Source organism: Megascapheus bottae, chromosome 4, assembly GCF_031878675.1.
Source record: "Megascapheus bottae isolate mThoBot1 chromosome 4, mThoBot2.hap1, whole genome shotgun sequence".
Lineage (NCBI taxonomy): Eukaryota > Metazoa > Chordata > Mammalia > Rodentia > Geomyidae > Megascapheus > Megascapheus bottae.
The window spans coordinates 22,034,341-22,054,254 of NC_143512.1; the positions used below are offsets into that span (position 1 = coordinate 22,034,341).

At 35.1% G+C, this 19,914-nt stretch overlaps 1 long non-coding RNA gene across 2 annotated transcripts in view; it reads right to left on the reverse strand.

Moving 5' to 3' along the window:
* Positions 1-921: 921 nt before the first annotated feature.
* Positions 922-19,914, reverse strand: part of LOC150064143 (uncharacterized) — a 43,360-nt gene continuing 24,367 nt past the window's right edge. Inside the window, exons 3-8 of one of the 2 annotated variants that reach the window (XR_016535118.1) lie at positions 10,538-10,690; positions 10,157-10,198; positions 8,633-8,853; positions 8,295-8,493; positions 4,439-4,595; positions 922-1,516 (exon numbers count right to left, since the gene is read on the reverse strand). This is a non-coding gene — a long non-coding RNA (uncharacterized LOC150064143). Of the gene's footprint in view, positions 1,517-4,438; positions 4,601-8,294; positions 8,494-8,632; positions 8,854-10,156; positions 10,199-10,537; positions 10,691-19,914 lie in introns of both variants that reach the window. The other variant, XR_016535117.1, reaches the window with a different exon arrangement.

The following is a 19,914-nucleotide window of genomic DNA, read 5'->3' on the forward strand; positions in this document are numbered from 1 at the left end:
CTCCTAGCATTGGTGGAAGTCATCATAGGAGGTTCGCAATCAAAGTATATCTAGGCAAAATCAAGACTATCGAAAATAGTAAAAAAGAGACTGGAAGGGTGGCTACAGAAAAGCATAAGCCCCACAAGTGAGGCCACAAGTTCAAAGCTAATTAATATAAGAGAAAAAACTAGTAAAATGAGTAAATACAGAGAAAGAGAGAGAGAGAGAGAGAAGGGAGAGACAGAGAGAGAGAAGAAAGAGAGAGAGAGAGAGAGGGAGAGAGAGACAGAGAGAGAGACAGAGACAAGAGAGACAGAGAGACAGAGAGAATATCCAGGAATATCTTGAGGAAAAACCTTACCCTATAATTTGTATAGCAAAAATATTGTGCTTTACCCTGGTTCTTTCTCAGTTCCTTCCTAATGAGAAAAGACATTTTCCAAGGAGCTCTGGGAGGTAATGTTTTTGATATCCTGTTTCTCCACAATCCCTAGCTTTGCTCTTTGATGTTCCAACATGTACTATGAGGTCTCTGGTTCTAACTTTGAAGATCTTTATTTACCTAAATGTTACCTATGGGAGGAATTTGGGAAATAACTTTCTAAAGCAATTAGATGGTACAAACAGAAGAAGAAAAGAACAACAGGAAAGACATTATGCAAATGTGTTGCTTTTCAAGTCTATTGCCTTGAGAAAAGCTTGGTCAGGTATTGGAAGAGAATGGCACAGGGGAAAGTGAAATGTTCTCTTGTTCCCTGTTCATTTCTCATTCTGTTTTAGTATTGCTCTTCAGTTTGATTAATTCTACATATTGACAGCATGAAAAGGTAATTTTACAGGAAACATTTATGAACAGAGATTAAAATACTTTTAAAACACAGATAAAACAAATACAGCAGTGTATCTACCATCACCAAATTGGTTCTAATTCATGAATGCAAAAATTTGATAGCCATAAGAAATCTCTGTAAAGCCCATATGCTCAAGTAAGAGAAGACACTTGATTAGTAAGAATCTCAATAGACTCCAAAAAGCCATATGAAATATTCAACACTTTTGACATTTATTCCTAATATCTTGTTGGATTGGTTGAATGAATATTTTTGTTGCTGTATTAGCAGTTGTGGGTATTTGCCTCAATTTGCTTGTTGTACTGTCAAACTTCCATTTGAGTTATATGTATAACCTGGCTTTTTGCTTACTATTTTGGATATGGTATTTTGTGGACTTTTCTCTCAAGTGTGCCTTTGAATGGCAACCTTTTTATCTTTGCCTTTTGAGTAGGCCAGATTTCCAGTATGACTTACTACAGCTAATTCCAATGAATATTTTTTAAAATTCATGTTTTACCATTATAATCTTAAAGCCAAAATAATTTTAACAGTCAATGTGTAGAATTTTCAGGTTAGACTGGTGAGTAGCCAAAAGAATTTTGGTAGTCAATGTGTAGAACTTTCAGATTAGACTGGTAAGTAGCCATTAGCCATTACAAGAGGCAAAAGGAATCTGAAGAGAGGCCAAGATCATGGGATATCTGAAAGAAAACACATAGAATCTTCTTAGCTCATGGGGAATACAGCCTGAATCCCAAACTACCTAAGTATTAATAGAAGGATTTTCTTTAAGGCTAAAACTAGTTAGAGTGGGTCAATAACAAACTTAGTCTGAAACAATAGATCTTAAATTGACTATAGTATGTAAACCTTGCCATTAAAGTCAAATGCAATTTTCCTCCAATGTTAAAACACGATATCCAAGAAAAATAAATCTACAAACAATGACTCAGCCATTGGGTGGGTGAGCTGTTCCTAGTGAGGTTCTGACTGCTCCAAGATTCTTACACTTAAATAAAGTACAGTAAGGAAGTGACAGTAATGGTCACTCTCACTCTAGAGATGACCTACTTCCAGCCTCTAACTGTTCATAGTAAATTTTACTATCACCTTTTTTTTTTTTTTGCTAGTCCTGGGCTTGGGCTCAGGGTCTGAGCACTGTCCTTGGACTTTCTCAAGGCTAGAGCTCTACCACTTGAGCCTCAGCATCACTTCCGGCCTTTTGCTATGTATGCGGTACCGAGGAATGGAACCCTGGTCTTTGTGCATGCTAGGCAAGCACTCTACCACTAGGCCAAACTCCCGGCCCTACTATCACCTTTTCTATGTTTAATGACTTACTTAAATTCTTCCTTTGCCAAATACAAAGACTGGGGTAGATAGCTATGTTTCCTAGACGTAAGAAAACTAGCATTTCAACCTCCACATCATCACTAAACATTTTTCTACATGTCCTAATGAATACACTCAGGTATGAAATTTCAGTGAATATGTAGAAATAAGAAAGATGGGAGAAAGGATTTTGTTATCATAATTCTATGTTAAGAAACTTTTAAAGAATCTACACTTTTCATATTTAGTAAAGGTATTATTTTTGTCTTATTAATTAATTAATATGTCCTCTTAGAAGAAAAGCAACAAAAATGAATACTTTAAACTCAATCATAGCTACAATTGGAAAGTAAATTTCCATGTACAATAAGCAAAAAGCTAGACAGAATATTTATTTTAAAATAAATGAAGAAATAAGATTTTTATCATTATGAGTCATTCATTATTTTCTGGATTTTATGAATCAGAAAATGGACATATATAAAATGCAGGTTCTTCCATATTCAATATTTGGTTTTAATTCCATTGCATATCTTATTTAAATGGACTGCTTTTGAAATTGCCATAACGTTTCTTACATATACACAGTAAGTAACATGTTAAAGAGATGTAATAAAAATACACTTCACAAAATTCTTGTCAGCTTATCAGAAGAGGAAAATGAAACAAGAAAATATAGAAAGATCGGTTGCACTTATTAATCTTAATATGACTAAAGCAAGAAAGATCATTTAAAATGTATATCATTTCAGGCATCAATTTCAGGAGTTGGGTTTCCTAAATTCCTCAAGCCTTGTTTGATGTCCTTACTTCAGTCATGTAAACACACCCCCACTGGAATCTACCTTTAATTACCATGACTTCATCCCTTTCGATCAATACACCCCTCCTGTTTTTTCACTGAAGTTCTTGCTCACACCTCTCATACTAAGCAAATTAATTCACCCCAAGTGTGCTTGCACACCACAGGGTTATCTTTGTCACTTCTGAGGAAAAAAAACAAACATGACTGGTTTGCCACATGTGTGCTATTATATGTGTTCACCACAAATAGTTCCATGTGTGCTTCCTCTTAAAAATGGTGCATGTGTGTGTGAGTGTCTGTGTGTGTGTGTGTGTAGTGTGTTATGCATACATATCACAAATACAATAATTCTCTTTTGGACAATGTGTGTTACAACCTTAGGTGATTTAAAATTTCTGCAGTTGAATGAAGTTTCAAAAACTCCATCCAAGTCTGATCTAAAGGGACTACTGATCTCGGCTTTTTGAGAAGGGAAACTTTTCAACAATACAAAGTACGAAATTGTGATCACTAAGCTAGAGTTACCACTGTGATGCTCCCTGTGTATAGCTTATTCAGAGCCCTATAAAAAAAAGAACATAAAGTAAGCTGGGGGCCTCTGAAGCTCCAGCCCCATGCTTCTTCAAGGCTACAAACCTGTGAGCTATTCTTGCCATGGCTTTTGATATAAAATAGTGAAAACATTGGATTATCCTAAGAATACCATTTATAAAAGGAGGAATTTCTAGGATTGCCTTTTTTTTTCTTTCTGACCCAGAAAGACCCATCAATTTATGGGTAAGCACACTAAAAGAGTGTGACAGAACCATCTGAGATTTCACAGAGACAATGGAGCATGAAGTCACCACAACCTATGGCAGAGATAAAGCACAGTCCTACTGTTCCGAAGGAGTGATCAGTTAGGAATGGGGGATAAACAAGAGGAACATTCTGGAGCTAATTCACTATTCCAATACTCTTGACTACACTTTTACTGATGAACAGGAATAATTAGTTATATGGACACATAAAAGGTAATTCTCTGTGGATACAGTTTTAAAAATATTGATGTTCTGATCAAAGATGTAACCTACATTAAGCTTAATTAACTCTGTGTCCCTTCTAGTACCATGAACTTAGTGTCAGTCTCTGTCTCTAAAAGTTTCTAATGTTATTTTAGTTACAGTCACTGCCTTGCTCATTTATTCTAAAGCACTCTGACACTCATTCCATCCAAGATGCTTTGAATCAATTACCTAAGCACTGCTTAACTACAATATACTTCTACTTGTTTTATCACACCAACCGTCCTCATGTGCAGGACTTTAATAAATATTGAAAAGGTTAGTATTATTTCCTGTCTGCCATTGGGATATGAACTGCTGACCATTGCTCTAGCTCTCTGGGAGATAAACAACTTGCTTAAACTAATTTTTCCAGGTTAGCCTTTTCCCCAGGTGATCGACTGTGATTCTGTCAGTTTTTGTGAAGAATGTAGGGGACATACCCTTGAGTGAACACTCAATGCCATTTTGAGTCCATTTTCCTCCTCTGTTTCAGCCACATCCTCTGTCTCGAAACTTTCATTGCCTATCTTTCTGCCACCACAGCTGGTTGCTGTCTTAGAGTTTTATCTTCCCCACTGACTAGTACAGGATTGATTTCTGTACTGAGAGGAAAGAATTTAATTGGTGAATAACAGTCACTTTTGTTCCCTTACATTCAGCAAATTTACAAGCTATCTCAGTATTTCAAAAAATAGGCCTTCAGGCAGGAGAAACATTTGAATCTGAACATTTATCTACCTAAAGCACTCTGCACCCAGTGAAGTTCAGTTGTTACTTAGAAAGCTTTAATTGGCACCATGGGAACCCAACACATTGGCTGTCTCACACACATAAGCAGTCTGTCAACTTTCTAAAGAACAAAGAGCCAATCCAGTAACTCTCTCTGCTTGCCTCTCAAGCTCTGTTTCTGTTCACTTAATGTTTGTTTACCCTACATTAAATTTTTAAAGGTATTCTCCCTACCGAAATCACAAATAAATTCATGTCATATAAAAAAGAAGCATTTGTCAATCTCCAGAAACACAATAATTAAGGTGTACTTTTTTTTTTTTTTTGGCCAGTCCTGAGGTCCTTAGGGCCTGAACACTGTTCTTGGGCTTTGTCCTCCAGGCTAGCACTCTACCATGTGAGCCACAGCACCATTTCTGGCTTTTTCTATGTATGTGGTACTGAGGAATTGAACCCGGGTCTTCATGCATGCTAGGCAAGCACTCTACCACTAGTCCAAATTCCCAGTCCAAGGTGTACTGCTTTTAAAGAAACAATGGCTTGTGCCTATTTTCCCTCAAGATTCAAACACCAAATTGAAGCATTAGAAAACCATTAAATAAGCCCAGAAGTAGTAAGTCATGAAAGTTAATTTTCCTTAATGACTCTCATTTTTACCTTCATAATAACCCATACACAATTTATAAATAATACCAAATTATAAATTTGATATAAAAGTTAACCAGATATAAATCTTCCCCAACTTTGATTACTCAAATTTAGTTTTCATTTTAATTAAACAAATTTCCCCCCAATATTTTATTAGTGCCAATGCCACACTAAAAATACCTATAGCCTATTGGCTGCATCAACAAAAATGAAAATATCATTAAAAGTATTTGAAAATAAAAACAATTCTACACACATGGTACTTTTATTGATTCCAAAATATTCTTTTTCTCTTTATTCTTGATATGAATCTATTTTTATTTTCAGAGGCCACTAAGGATGATTTGACAGACTGATACAAATGTTGTATAACCTAATGACTAATAAATTAGCAGAGATGAGAATTGTGTCACAGAAAACCATTAAAGCGAGGGGTACTTCATTTTGGAAGGAAGAAAGATAGGAGAATAAGTTGTACAACATCAGTTGAGCTTGAGCTAGGTCAGCCATGGTGAGTAAAAGTTTAAGAAATGAATAGTAATCAAGTAGGAAGACAAGGAAAGTATTAATTGTAGAGAGGATCAATTAAATCTCCATTTGTGATTTTACTAATCTACCAATCTATCTGTGTTAGAGGACATGTTTTGATGTCTGCCACCCCAAAACTATTTAAACTTAGATGAAATCTGATTTGCGACCATCAATTTTTTAAACTATTTTCATGCTCAAATAGATGGAGCAACATTTATGTTGTAGAGTAGACATCCTATATATTTGAGGTATTACTATGATTGTTAACCATAACAATATGAGACATATTGGAAAGATGTTCCACAACATGAAGTTCATAATAAGCAATTCTAGTTTTTATATAGCCTGGATATCAGGAAAAAATGTGAAAACTGTAGGAAATGGCATGTACATAAATTCATAGCAGAAGGAGTGGAGAATTCTGAAAGAAATAAAGCTTAAGGTAGGTGTAATTACTAAAATATTCAAATCTGCATATACATTATGATGGTTCATAAGCTTGTGTTATTACCTTTGGCTGAAGTACTCCCTTTTATATATTCAGGTTATATTTCCTAACAAATAACACAGACATTATATAATGTAATCTGCTGGAGTCCTGTCTTGTGTATGGCTGTTACTCCACCCCCTTTTCATTTTAGTATTTTTTTTGCCTGTCCAGGCTTGCGCTCAGGGCCTGAGCACTGTCCTTGGACTTTCTCAAGGCCAGAGCTCTACCACTTGAGCCTCGACTTCATTCCGGCTTTTTTGTATGTATGTGGTACCCAGGAATCGAACCAGGGCCTTTGTGCATGCTAGGCACAAACTCCCTAGGCCAAACTCCCGGCCCCCATTTTAGTATTTTATTCTTCTTTATTACTAGAAACATGCGTGTTTTGCGTGAGCCTTTGGGGCAATGGAGAGGGCTGGGCATGCTCCATGTCCTCATAATTGGCATTTGCCCATAGGAACATGGATGACAATACATCACGAATGATCCCATAAGAGATTCTCCATCCTGAGGAGTAGGCAATTCTGAAAGTTACACCATCGGTATCATCATTCTCTGCCTTTAGTTACACAAAGTATAAACTTAGAAAAGGCCAGTCAACACTTACAACATATTTCAGCCTTTATCAGAATGTGGAATTGTTTTCTAAGATGGTTAGTGCTTATATAAGAAAATATTAATTTTGACTCATTAAAATTAGTATGTATATATGCATGAACGTTTAAAAGTTATTACTGGGAATGACAAAAATAATATATAAGAGGGAAGGAAGCAGAATAAGATTAAGGAAATGTAAAAGTTTCAGAACAGCCTTGTATTTGAAGGAAGAAAAAGGAAAAGATTTCTACTCTTCTTAGAAAAGCATTGACCCTCTTCTCCTCTGTATACACGCTCTGATTAGCTCAATGGCAGTCTTTCCCTCATTCAAAGCCTTCAACCTTGAAAAAGTACCCATCTCTATGCAAAGCAATTAGGGGGGAAAAAATGTGTGCCATGTTCAAGGTAGGTTCTCAGTCAGGATGCTTCAGCCATTTAAGAACCACATGGAAAAGAGAAAAACATCAATGAGTCCAGACTGCTGGAAATAGTACACAGCTTTAAAAAAAGTAAAATAAAAAAGGTTTTGTGAGAAAGGGCTTAATTTTCCTTCTGAAGGCCATGAACTCTTTCACATTTTCTTTGTTTCTATATTGCATGCTGAAATTGGAATAGATCTCCCAAGCTTGGTTAGTGTCTGCTGAATTGGGTCAGGGAAAAGAAAGTCACTTTAGAATGACTTGAAACTCAATTATTTCTACATGATTATTACTAGTGGAAAAAATTATAAAAGGTCATGCTTATTTCAGTATATTTATTTTTCCTTGTTACTCTAACGTACCTGAATAACACTAGAGAAGTTAAGAATTCCTCCAAAAAATGACAATAAAGGTCAAGTAAAAGCTCATGGATATATATTTTCCAAATCAGGCTTAATAGCATAATTTATGTTTGTTTTGTAATCTTAATATACTATTGAACTTGAATTTGAGAATATTCACTGTAGTTGTATATTTTACAGCTAGCCATGTAAGAATTCTTGTTTCACACATTCTTCTGGATCTTTCCCATGCCTTTCCATGAATTAGAGTCTATTTCACATGCCCTTAAAATTGAGTAGAATCTGAGTGCCTTGACAAGTGATATCATTTGGCTTCTCAGGCTGCATTTCTCCTATCACCACTCCTCTATTTCCTTCCTAGAAGTATGACCCTTAAACGTACCCCCATAAATACACACACACATATAGATAGATAGATAGATAGATAGATAGATAGATAGATAGATAGATAGATAGATAGATATACTTGTATATATATGTCCCCTGAAGTTACCAAGTTGTAGAGATCACAAAGACTGACCACAGGAATGATGAGAGCTGCTTTCAGGTAACTCCACTTCCAAGTTTGTGAGTCTTCCACCTTGAGGCTATAAGATTATGGAGCAGTTGGGTTCTAGTGGCTTATGCCTGTACTTGCTCATGAGGCTGAAACTTGAGGATCTCAGTTTCAAAATAGCCTGGGCAGGAAAGTTCGTAAGTTCTTTATCTCCAAGTTAAACCTGGAAGAGATGTGGCTCAAGTTGTAGAACGCCTAGCTTTGAGCAATAAAACTAAGAAACAGTACCCATGCCCTGAGTTCAAGCCCTAATATCAACATGGAAATTAATTTTAAAAGTACATATTTTTGGAGTAGGCTACCTGATCTGTAATGTCACAGAAGAGTTATATCCATAAAGAATGCATAAAATGAATAAAGTGGCTGCTTTTTCCATCTAGGTTTCAGAATATTTTATTTAAAATCATAGCATCTACGTTGTATGGTGACAGAACGTTGAAAAGGGTGATGTTGATCAAGATATGTTGTATTCATGAACTGATTTGTTAAATGGCAAGTCCTCTGTTAAATTACTTAATAGAGACTGTAGGGACAGAACAAACAAAAACAGAGAATGAATTTGTACATATATTACAGTTATAGACTCTTCTTGCTCCATTTTCCGTCTTGTCTTTAGGTATGTCTTAGCTTGGAAAGGTATTGTTGGAAAGATAAATATTGAGGATCACAATGAATCTCAGAGAAGACAAGGAACATAAAGAAGTCACCAGCTGTTAGCACAGGGAATAAAACCTTCTACTTGTAACAGGTTAAGCCACATTTCTCACTAAAATCCAGACTGGAAACTTTGCATTTTATTTCATTTGTATTTCCCATAATACATCATCCTATAATTGTCCAGTTTATTTGAAGAAGAACTTAGGAGCCTTTTATTAGGTGAAATCACTCACACAAAACATTCAATAGAAAATGTGATACACTTTCCAAAAGAGAATAAAAACCTTTTATGCTAAATTAATATTTTAATAGTAAAGGTTAATTAAATGCCATTTTGTAATACTTAGGGGTAGAATTATATTGAATCCAAGTAATATAAAGAGCTTAGGAAAATTTTGTATTTATTTATTCATTTTTATTTACTGTAACTCAAGCTATCAAAACTAAGTCTCCATGCATACATAACAAATATTCTAACAAGGAATAAATTTCTATTTCTACTCACTTCGTTGTAAGGAAAAGATAGCAATATAAAACACTCTTTTCCTTTCTCTTTTTTTCTAAGTCTTAAAAGCATTCATAAAAGCTCTACCAACATTGTGGATTGCATATGGAGATTTAAAGATCCTAGAAGTATATGAGAAAGGAAGCTGCAAAACTATAAAATAATGGGCCGGAAGTTTGGCCTTGTGATAGAGTGCTTGCCTAATATGCACAAAGACTGGGCTTTGATTACTTAGTTCCACATACACAGAAAAATCTGGAAATGGTGCTGTGGCTAAAGTGGTAGAGTGCTAGCCTTGAGAAAGCCCAAGGGCAGTCCTCAGGACCTGAGTTCATGCCTCAAGACTGGCAAAAAAAAACCCCTGTGAAATAGCTAAAACACAATAAAAATTAATAGGGTATACTGAAGTAGGTCTTCAAGATCCCTGTGAATTCATAAATTGTTTCCAAATCATGGCAGTTTGTCCCTAGTGCTTCAAGGAAACCATGCAATTCTTTCTCATAATTATGCTTTCCCATAAATCATAATAGTAATTATTTTCTCTTTCCTCAGTCTTTTATTCTGTGTCTTTTCACAGCAGGGGAAAGCAGTATATAAATGTGAAATAACACCAAAGAGATATTAGTCTAAATGGTACCCCAAATTCCCAGGATACAATAATTACCAAGATTTCCACACAGCAGACATCTGGGCAAAGTTGCAGGAGCTATTTGATCGAAAACAGAAATAAAACTATTAAAATGTTGATGAGTTTTAACTGACATAGCATTACCTTCCCTCTATCTCCCCAAACCCTGCCAAATCTCCTCTCACAAGTAAATGTCAGGAGGCACATTTCACAGTTAAGTCGACAAACAAGAACAGCTGCATATGTCTGACACATTGGGGATTCTGAAAGCATTTCCCAAATAGACAACCTCAATTCCAGATTTGTAAAATAAGAAAAATATCCACCTGTTCACTGAAAGTTACATTGCCAAGGTCCAGAAAGAAAAAGAAAATACTGCTTCCTCCTAGGAACCCATGTGTTCACCCTGGCACTCACCAAAGTTCCATCCTGAGACACTCCTGGCTCTCAGTGCATTCATCATTAATCATATTCCAGATGCAACTGTGTAAGTAGGAAATACCTCATACTGCATATGCTGAGTAGGCCCTTCTGTTTCTAACAAGACCACCAACTGTACTGCAGGAAGTGCTGGAAGTAGCGAGAGGAGAGAAGTACCATCAACTTTTCTCCCATATTATAATGGTATCATAGTCATTTCACAGCCAAAATACCATTAAAACATCATCTCAAACACTGCAGAAACCACTCACAGAAAAATACATTGATTGAAGCTCAGTTGGCTCTGATCTCAAGGGTCTTGATTCATCTCAGTCTTTTCCATTAATAAAGGTATTCTTGTATGATCATTCAAGTTATTTGATTTGAAAGTCACTTCATCTTGTGTAAGTGTTTGTTTTAAAGATGTTAAAAAGCTTATACTATATATACTATAAAATATATAATATATAATGCAAACTGCTGAAAAAATTGTCTTGACTTAAGAGATAGTGGGTCATGTACATTTTGTACATGATGTACATGTACATCTTCTAGTAAAGGAACCACAATTAGAACACCAGTTAGTCATACTGAGTGTTAAAATGACCTGCCCAGTAGTGTTTTGACCTCCTATGGTTCTTCCTGGCACCACACAGATAACTATCCAATTCAGGATCAAATTTAGTGATTGGATAGAATGTTTCCATACTTTCAGGTACAGCAGCATTCCCAGCTCTTCACCATCATATCTCTGTCCTGCCTTTCAGGTTTTCTCAGGTCTAAAACTGATAGTTGTAAACAGAGGATCAGTTTCTGAACTTCAATATCAAGCATTAAGGAGAAAGAAACAATATAACACAGATAAAACAGTTCTTGTGTTTTTCCTGATGAACATATGCTAGAGAATTCTCAGGATTTGCAGATTAAAATCTCAACACCTTTGCCAGCCGACATGCCTGACATGATCCGACTTGTGACTGTTTGATTTCAGCTTTGTCTAAGTTCTACCTTCCTACCATGTTTTACACATCCTAGACCTTCTAGCTGCCTCACAAACTGAAGGACATGAAGATTTTGTACCGCCTGGGTAATAAATTGCAATCTTGCATCTGCCACTTTTCAATTGTGTGATGTCCAATTTTATAAAAAGTCTACAAGAAGGAAGAACTCCCCATATGCAGCTTGGGAGTAATAATGTTAACTTCACAAGGACATCATAGGTGTAAATCCTCCATACTCTCAAAGGCCTTGGAACTGTGTCTGATATAGGCTGATTTGCTGATCTGATGAATTTTCCACATTTCAAGGCTTGTACAATAAATATTTCCCTTTTAGGAATGTTACATAGCCAGGTCTCAACTAAAATGACCTCTGCTCATCTTACCAACTGACAAACAGCTAGTAACACCTTAACAGGTTAGGCATTCTCTAACTATAGCATTTTCTCCCATTATCTTATTTTCGTATTTCTTTTGTCTTTTCTCATTAGGAAGCAAGCTCCATGAACACAGTAGAATAAGATCAAAAATCAAAACTCTACATGTAATTTTCTTCAAGTACTCATTGGTACCGCTAACTTGCCTGAGCATGTGATCCATTTCTGCAAATTGCTAGCAATACTTCTTTAGGGAGATTTATAAGATTAATTTACACAAGTATAAAAGTCATGTGTAAAAATGGGCAAAAGTGAGATGATCTAGAAATAGAATCAGACCAAAGGGCCAAAATAATCACTCCTACTTGACTAAAGTTTATATAGGCATCCTCTACAATCATATTGACTTCATTTTTCTAAAGCATATACTTTAGGAAATTTAAAAATATAAATTATTAAGGCAAAAATCTTCTCTCAAATACACATGCCAAAAATATAACTCAAAACTGATCATTCACTAGAATTTGGAAGCTGTCTCCTTGAAATACAATTATCAAGAATGTTGGAGTCCTAATTATCTCACCTCTGGAGGTGATACAGAACAATTAATAAAAAAAAGAATAGGCAGTTTGCTAATGTTTCTGTTTTATTTTCAACAGAGTTGAGTTATTCTTTCTCCCCAATTGCAGAAATCTCTATTTCTGCTGTAATAGTTTTGAGTACAGTCTTTCCTATTTTTGTCTTGTGTTTTTATTTGTGACAGGTTACAGAAAACACACAGTGGGCACTGGAGAATTTACTAAGCTAAATACATATTGCACTAAGTCTAATACTTGTGTAACTCTGACTTCCTTATAATTTCTTTCCTGTATTTTTTCCTTGTCTGTGTAAAATACATCTGAGATAATTTTATTTCCAATGCTCTTTCATTGAGGTAGATATGTAAAAAGCTTGATGGCATAATGGCTTGTCTAAATTTCATGTACAATATTTGTTACATGTGACATTCACTTCAGCAAAAGACTTTCCTGAATTTTAAACTACTTCTGTGAAATAAGCATATTTTATCTGTTGAATATCTCTTTCCTACTTTGTTATTTAATCAATCCAAAATGCTTTTCAGAGGCTTCCTCTATATCTCGCTATTGCATCTACAAGCCCTGTAGATGTTGGCATATGTGTAGATAGAGATATGAGTTTTCTCCCCAGACGATGAAATGGCACCTCTGCACATAAATTTTCAAGTTTAAAATATGTAAAGTGTTTTTTTTCATTTTCCAGCTACCATTATTTCTTCACTGACACTATTAGCCCACAATTTACTTGAACCTTCCTGGGATAAATTCAGCTCAGAATGACATGTAGTGAAACCAATTTTAGATACCCAATGTTAAGATTAAATCAACAGTTGTTTAACAGAAAATTAGTACATCACTTTAAGCTTCCAAGATAATTTCAGTTTTATAAAAAAAATTTCTTGCTGATTTTAAAAGTCACATTAGTGAGAAATTTTTTCTGAGTACTTTTACATTTATCAATCGAATATTGTTTCCATATCAGTCTCCCCATTTGCTAAACCTCTATTCTCAAAATACCCCTCACTTTAGAATTATTGAAGCATCTTTTGGGGGGGATTTTTTCATTTTAAATTGTATTTTATTTTCAGTGTAATGTGTAGAGGGTTACAGTTTCATCTGTCAGATAGTGAGTGCATTATTTCTCAAACACTGCCATCCCTTCTCATGTTTTTGTTCCCTTTCCCTTCCTTACCCCTCCCAATCATCTTGTTTCCCCCTTCCCTTTCCTATTTCAAATAAACAAATAAACAGATATACTACAACATACTAGGCAACAAAGTGAGATACATTAACCACATGAGATTAACAATAAAAGGAAATAAAGAGCAAAGAAACTGTGCATAGTTCATTAAGAACAACAATCACAAAGATATTTTATAGACACATTAAAATTCCTAAATGAAAAGCTACTCATGAAACCAAGCAAAAAAGAAGTATTACAGTACATCAGATTCATGTTTAACTTCATGGTTGGTTTTCATTTGATCCAATGTTGGATTACTTTATTACTCTCCTGAGGGTGGTATCTACTTAAGCCCTTCAATATATATTTTAATGTGAAAAGACAATATCACTGTTTGGACAAAAATTCAAATTCATAAAAGTTTACTTAAAAATCTATGACATTTGTAAATACTCATCACTGCAGATGGAAGGAAAGAAAGTGTCTAATTTTTCCACTTGTTTTTGTTTTCATACTATTTACTGGTGACTGTCTAGTTGATATTGTTTACAGGCAACATTCAAGTATCACTTATGCTCACTCTCTTTAATCTCTCTTAAAAAGCCAATATAATACAGGAAACTTAAGGTGTCCAAAATATGCAAATTTTACATTAAACATTAGTGTAGACATATAAGATATGTAAACAATCTCAAAATGATTGTTACTTTTCCCTGACAAATCCTTATTAACTTTATGAATAACCAAGATCTTTTCAGTAGCCTTATACTTACTTCCATTTATGCCATGGGAGTAAGAAGAAAGGAGCAAAACAGCCAAATTTGTTGGTACATGCCTAAAAGCACCGAAGTCTGTGTGCTGAGGCAAGAGGCTCTCTGATTTGAGGATGTCTGGGCTATCCAACAAGATCCTACCTTAAGAAAACAAAGCAAATGACCAAAATAAGAAAGAAAAAAGAATAAAAGCAAAGATGAAAAGAAATTCACTGCCTATTGACCACATTTGTCTTCTCATATATTCTTCACCATAGTTCTACAAGAGAGAAATTATTACCAATTTATAATTAGGAAAATTATGGCTGGGACTCCCTCAGTACCACATCAGAGGTTACAATATTTGTAGAAAGCAGGTATAAGAGAAATATTAGAGCTAGAATTGAAAATAAGTAGAGTTTAAATGAGATCTCCTATATTCCCCTTTATATTATTCTATCTTTTGACATGAAAATAATCTTGTCGTTACAGCCTGTGATAATGGAAACGTGGGAAAGCTCTGGTCTTGGTAAGACAGGTTTTCCTATCTATCCTAACACTACAAGACTGCAGGACATCAGACAGAACTAGATTTTGCTTGCAGTCAAATGTGATAATGGAAGAAAGTTTTCTCTAAAATATGTTGCAAGGGAGTGAGGAGATAGTAGTGAGAAGTCAAATATTTCCACACAAAAATAATGGACAGAAAGTTTCTGGCCTAGATTTTTCTTATCAGTTTGCAAAAACGTAATGAAAACCCAGAGATGCTACTGATGTTGCTTTTTTTTCCCTAGCAAAGTGAATGCATGAAATTAATGACTTGTTTTCCTGAGAAAGAGCTTTCCACCTGATTGCCTTTTCTAAAGTTTCCCAAGTACTCCTTCAACATGGGCTGTGAGAAAACTTGTGCCGTCTCAAAGCCAGCATGTGATCAGAAGGTCACTAATCATCTCTCTCAATCACTTATCACTGAGATGCCTAAGCCTTAAATTGCATATTCTCTTCTGGTGTGGGGTTTACAAAATTCTTACAACCATGTTGCAATAGTTAATCCAAGTACTACTTGGCTTGTAGTTCCCAGATATTTCTTAAGATGTGTACAGGTGTTGCTCTCTATGCATTATTTAGATGAGATTGACATTTAAATCAGAAGACTTGGAATAAAGTAGATTACCCTCCACAGGGTGGTAGTTCTCATTCAATCAGTAAGTTGGAAGCACCCTTCCCTACCCCTATACACACAATGAGAATAAGGAATGTACTAGTGGAATAGCTGTGGACTCAACTGTGTAATTCCCCTAGCATGCTGTTCTTGCAAATTATGGACAAGAGAATATAAGAAATTTAAATTAATATACCACAGTGAAGCACCTCTCACCTTAAATTCTCTCACTCCCTATAGTGCACGCACATACTCACACACATCTGTTTGTTTCTGTGGGACTGATTCTTAAAATTTGATGATAGGATGGAACTTTCTGCCCATCAACTTCTTCATCTTCTCAGTAGTTACCCATTGAAATGATCAATAATGTTTTGCTGTGCATCTTGTTACACAGCTTTTTGAGATAATTAACCACTTCTAAGGCTTACTTCTTCTTTCTTCCTTTACTAACTCCATATGAACTTTCAAAAAATACATTTTGAAGACATATGAGTAGACATAATATTCTCTTTGCCAAACTTTTGCAAAAGTGACTTTACAAAGAAATTTGCGAGGAAATGCCATTCCTTGTTTCAAATTTTCTGTTCTCTAAAATGGATGTAACATAATAATATAAATGGATAAACAAATTGTGGATTGATCCACTTTACTCCTATATCCCCTGGTGGCTTCATATATTATATAATCTGAACTCATCATTACCATGGCCTATCGGTACTTACTGATCTAGTCTTTTCTATGCTCAAATTAATCTCAGATACTCCTCATAAACCCTGCCCATACAAGCCATATTTATTTATTTATTTTGGGGGGTGGGGGTTATGGGATTTGAACTCTGGCCTGGGCGCTGTCCCTGAGCTCTTCAGCTCAAGGCTACCACCCTACCCTTGAGCCACAGCCCATTTCCTGTTTTCTGGTGATTAATTGGAGATAAGAGTCTCTTGGCTTTGTATTGCCTGTGATGGATTTGAACCCTGATCCTAGATCTCAGCTTCCTGAGTAGCTAGGATTACAAGTGTGAGCCGCTGTGCCCACCTAAGCCATATTTCTTTTCCTCAAACAAGCTACGCATCACAAGGAAATAACATCTGAAGCTTTTTGTAATTGCTTAGAATGCCCTTTCTCAAGAGCATTATTTGTTGGCTTTACTTTTCCATAAGCATACAACGAAGCAATTCTTCCTCATGTAATATGTCACGAAACACATGCCCCTCCTCTTCCTTGTAATATATCACCTCATAGTGATTTAGTGTCTTCACTGTGATATATGTTACCAGAAATTTTTTTGTGGCCCTATTTTATTTTTAAATGTTTTCTATTTCCTTTTTGGAAATTGATGTTGTAGAGGCAATAGAGATGGGTTAGAGTTATAGAAGTCAGATAATTAATACAATTCTTTTTTGAACATTGTCTTCCCTTTCCTTGCTTGCTTCCAGTTTTTCACTCCTGTCCCCAGCCACAAGTTGTGTTGTTACTTTTCTGCATAACATCTAGTGAGTATCACTGCTGCTTTTGCTCTTGTTGCCCCCCCCACTTTACCATCCTCAAAACACATAAACATACAAACAAGCCGAAAGATACGGAAAACAAAAACAACAGCCACACTTCCCCATTAGTCAGTCATTTTATTATTTTCAGGGGCAACTTATTTCACTTTTTAATCTAGCTTGCACATATACAGATGAGAAGATATGATGCTTTTCATTTTATATCTGGCTTATGTCACCTACCATTTTCTTTGTAATCAAATAGTATTCAATTTTTATTCATTTATCTGCATTAAGTACATATTTGAGGATAGCATTTCTGATTGAGATGCAATAGAATATCAATGTCATTTCTAAATTGTAGTTCAATAGAGATTGTGTACTTTCCCTATAATCATTGGCCACTTATTCAGAAGATAGGTCCATAACTCTGATTTAATTACTAGATTATTTATTTTTAATTTTTTGAGTTTTCAAAAACTATTAGTCTTCTAATAGATAATAAGGATTTTTCCTTCTTCTAGGAGGGAAAACAAGATGATTGAGAGGGGGGTGGGGGACAGAAATGGGAACAAAAACATGAGAGAGGGTATCAACGTGTGAGAAGTAATGCACCCACTATCTGATGTTTATAACTGTAACCTCTCTATACATTATCCTGACACTAAAAATAAACAAACAAATAAATAAATAAATATATTTTTCTCCTTTCTAAAGATCATTGCTTTGTTCAATCTCATTTGTCATTTCTAGCCTCTATTTCCTGAACTTTTTGAATTCGATAAATTCCTATGATAGCTTTACAGTTTCAGATCTTGTGTCAATAGCACATTCCTATAAATGTAGATACTCAGAAGCTGAGATGTGAGGATGGAAATTTTATGCCACTCAGGACAGAAAATTACAAGAAGCTATTTTTAGCCCAAATATGGGATATAAGAGGAAAAAGAAGGCCCAGGAAATTAATCACGTGGTTATTTCTTGGGTCCTGAGGTCCAGAGTTAATTTTTCTTTCCCTTTTCTACTGAGTTGTCATGATTTTCTTGTTTGTTTGTTTATTTGTTTGTTTCCAGTTGTAGGGCTTGAACTCTGGGCCTGGGTGTTGTCCTTGAGCTCTTCACTCAAGGTGATCTCCCTACCCCTTGAGTCACAGCACCACTTCCTTGTTTTAGTTTTAAATGTGGTATTTCAGATGCACACAACACAATATAGATAGATGGATGGATAGATAGATAGATAGATAGATAGATAGATAGATAGATAGATAGATAGATACATAGATACATAGATAGATACATAGATAGATACATAGATAGATACACAGATACATAGATAGATACATAGATAGATACATAGATTAGTTTACATTATCTTCTATCTCCTTAGAAATAGATTGTTTGCCTATTCTTGAAATGAAGGCGTTTTCTGAACTTTAACCCTTTTTTATGATTGCAATGCATGCTCAAAAAAAGAGATAGTTGGATAAGGCAGGGAATCAGAAAGAAGAAAAGAATAACTTTTCTGTTTAAGAGAACACAGGAGAAAATTTTTAAATTAAAATTCACAAAGGTTATAGTACTACAAGAGGTGTTAATATGCCATTCAAATATGATTACAAACAGAACATTAAAAAATTTAAAAATGAATGGAAGAAATCTGAATAAAAATTCCATTTTTTGCTGGATGCTGACGTCTCACACCCATAATCCTAGCTATTCGAAAGGATGAGACCTAAGGATTTCAATTCAAAGCCAGACTAACAGGAAATTCCATAAGACTCATCTCCAATTAATCACTAGAAAACCAGAAGTAGTGCTGTGGCTCAAAATGGTAGTATGCTAACCTTGAGCAAAAATAGCTCAGGAACAATGCCCAGACACCAACTTCAAGCACCACAACCAAGAAAAAAATAAGCAAATAATTAATAAAGATAAACACCAAAATAAATATTTCACTTTTAAAATTAGGGCCACATTTAGGATTATTCATGTGCTATGTACAACCCTATACAAAATTCAGAATTATTTATCTTCTGTTCACATTTTACTTTGTGAGTTAATTCAAATTTGAGTGAATAAATTGTAGTCATTTCCTCTTATATACAGAGTTTTTAGTATGAATGATGTCTAAGTATACATTCCAATAGATCCTACTGCAAATGGTAGCCAAATGTAAATTACAGATAGTAGAAGTAGCATGAAAAGAGCTAATAACTATTAAAACAAAATTAACAAAGTTTGAATATCTTTCCATTTCCCTAAAAATGGGGTGAAGTAATTCTTTCTGATGGCAGCATAGAATTCCATTGTGTATAAATATCATATCATCTTGATCCAATCATCTACTGAAGGGCATTTGGGTTGGTTCCATATTTTGCTATGGTAAATAGTGCTGCAATGAACATTGTTGTGCTAATGGCATAAGTGAGACCCAAAGGAACATAGGCTCAATTGTTTCCCTTATTTGTAATAATTAGTATGAACTTAGGACTCTCCTAGCAGAGGATTACAATAGCTCAAAACAAAAATACATAAGGCCATATAGTATGAGGCTAAATTAAAGGATCTCTAGGATAGGGAAACAAGAGCTTTATCTTGAGTGATTATTGTTCTTAATGTATTATGTTATTTCTCTTCTCTTTTGTTGTCCTTTGGTTAATCTCATATTGTTACAGTATCTGACTTTGTTTATTTGAAACAGGAAAGGGGAGGGGGGAAACAAGATGATTGGGAGGGGTGGGAGAAGGGAAATGGGAACAAAAACATGAGAAGGGGTATCAATGTGCGAGAAGTAATGCACTCTCCATCTGCCAAATAGAACTGTAACCTGTTGGG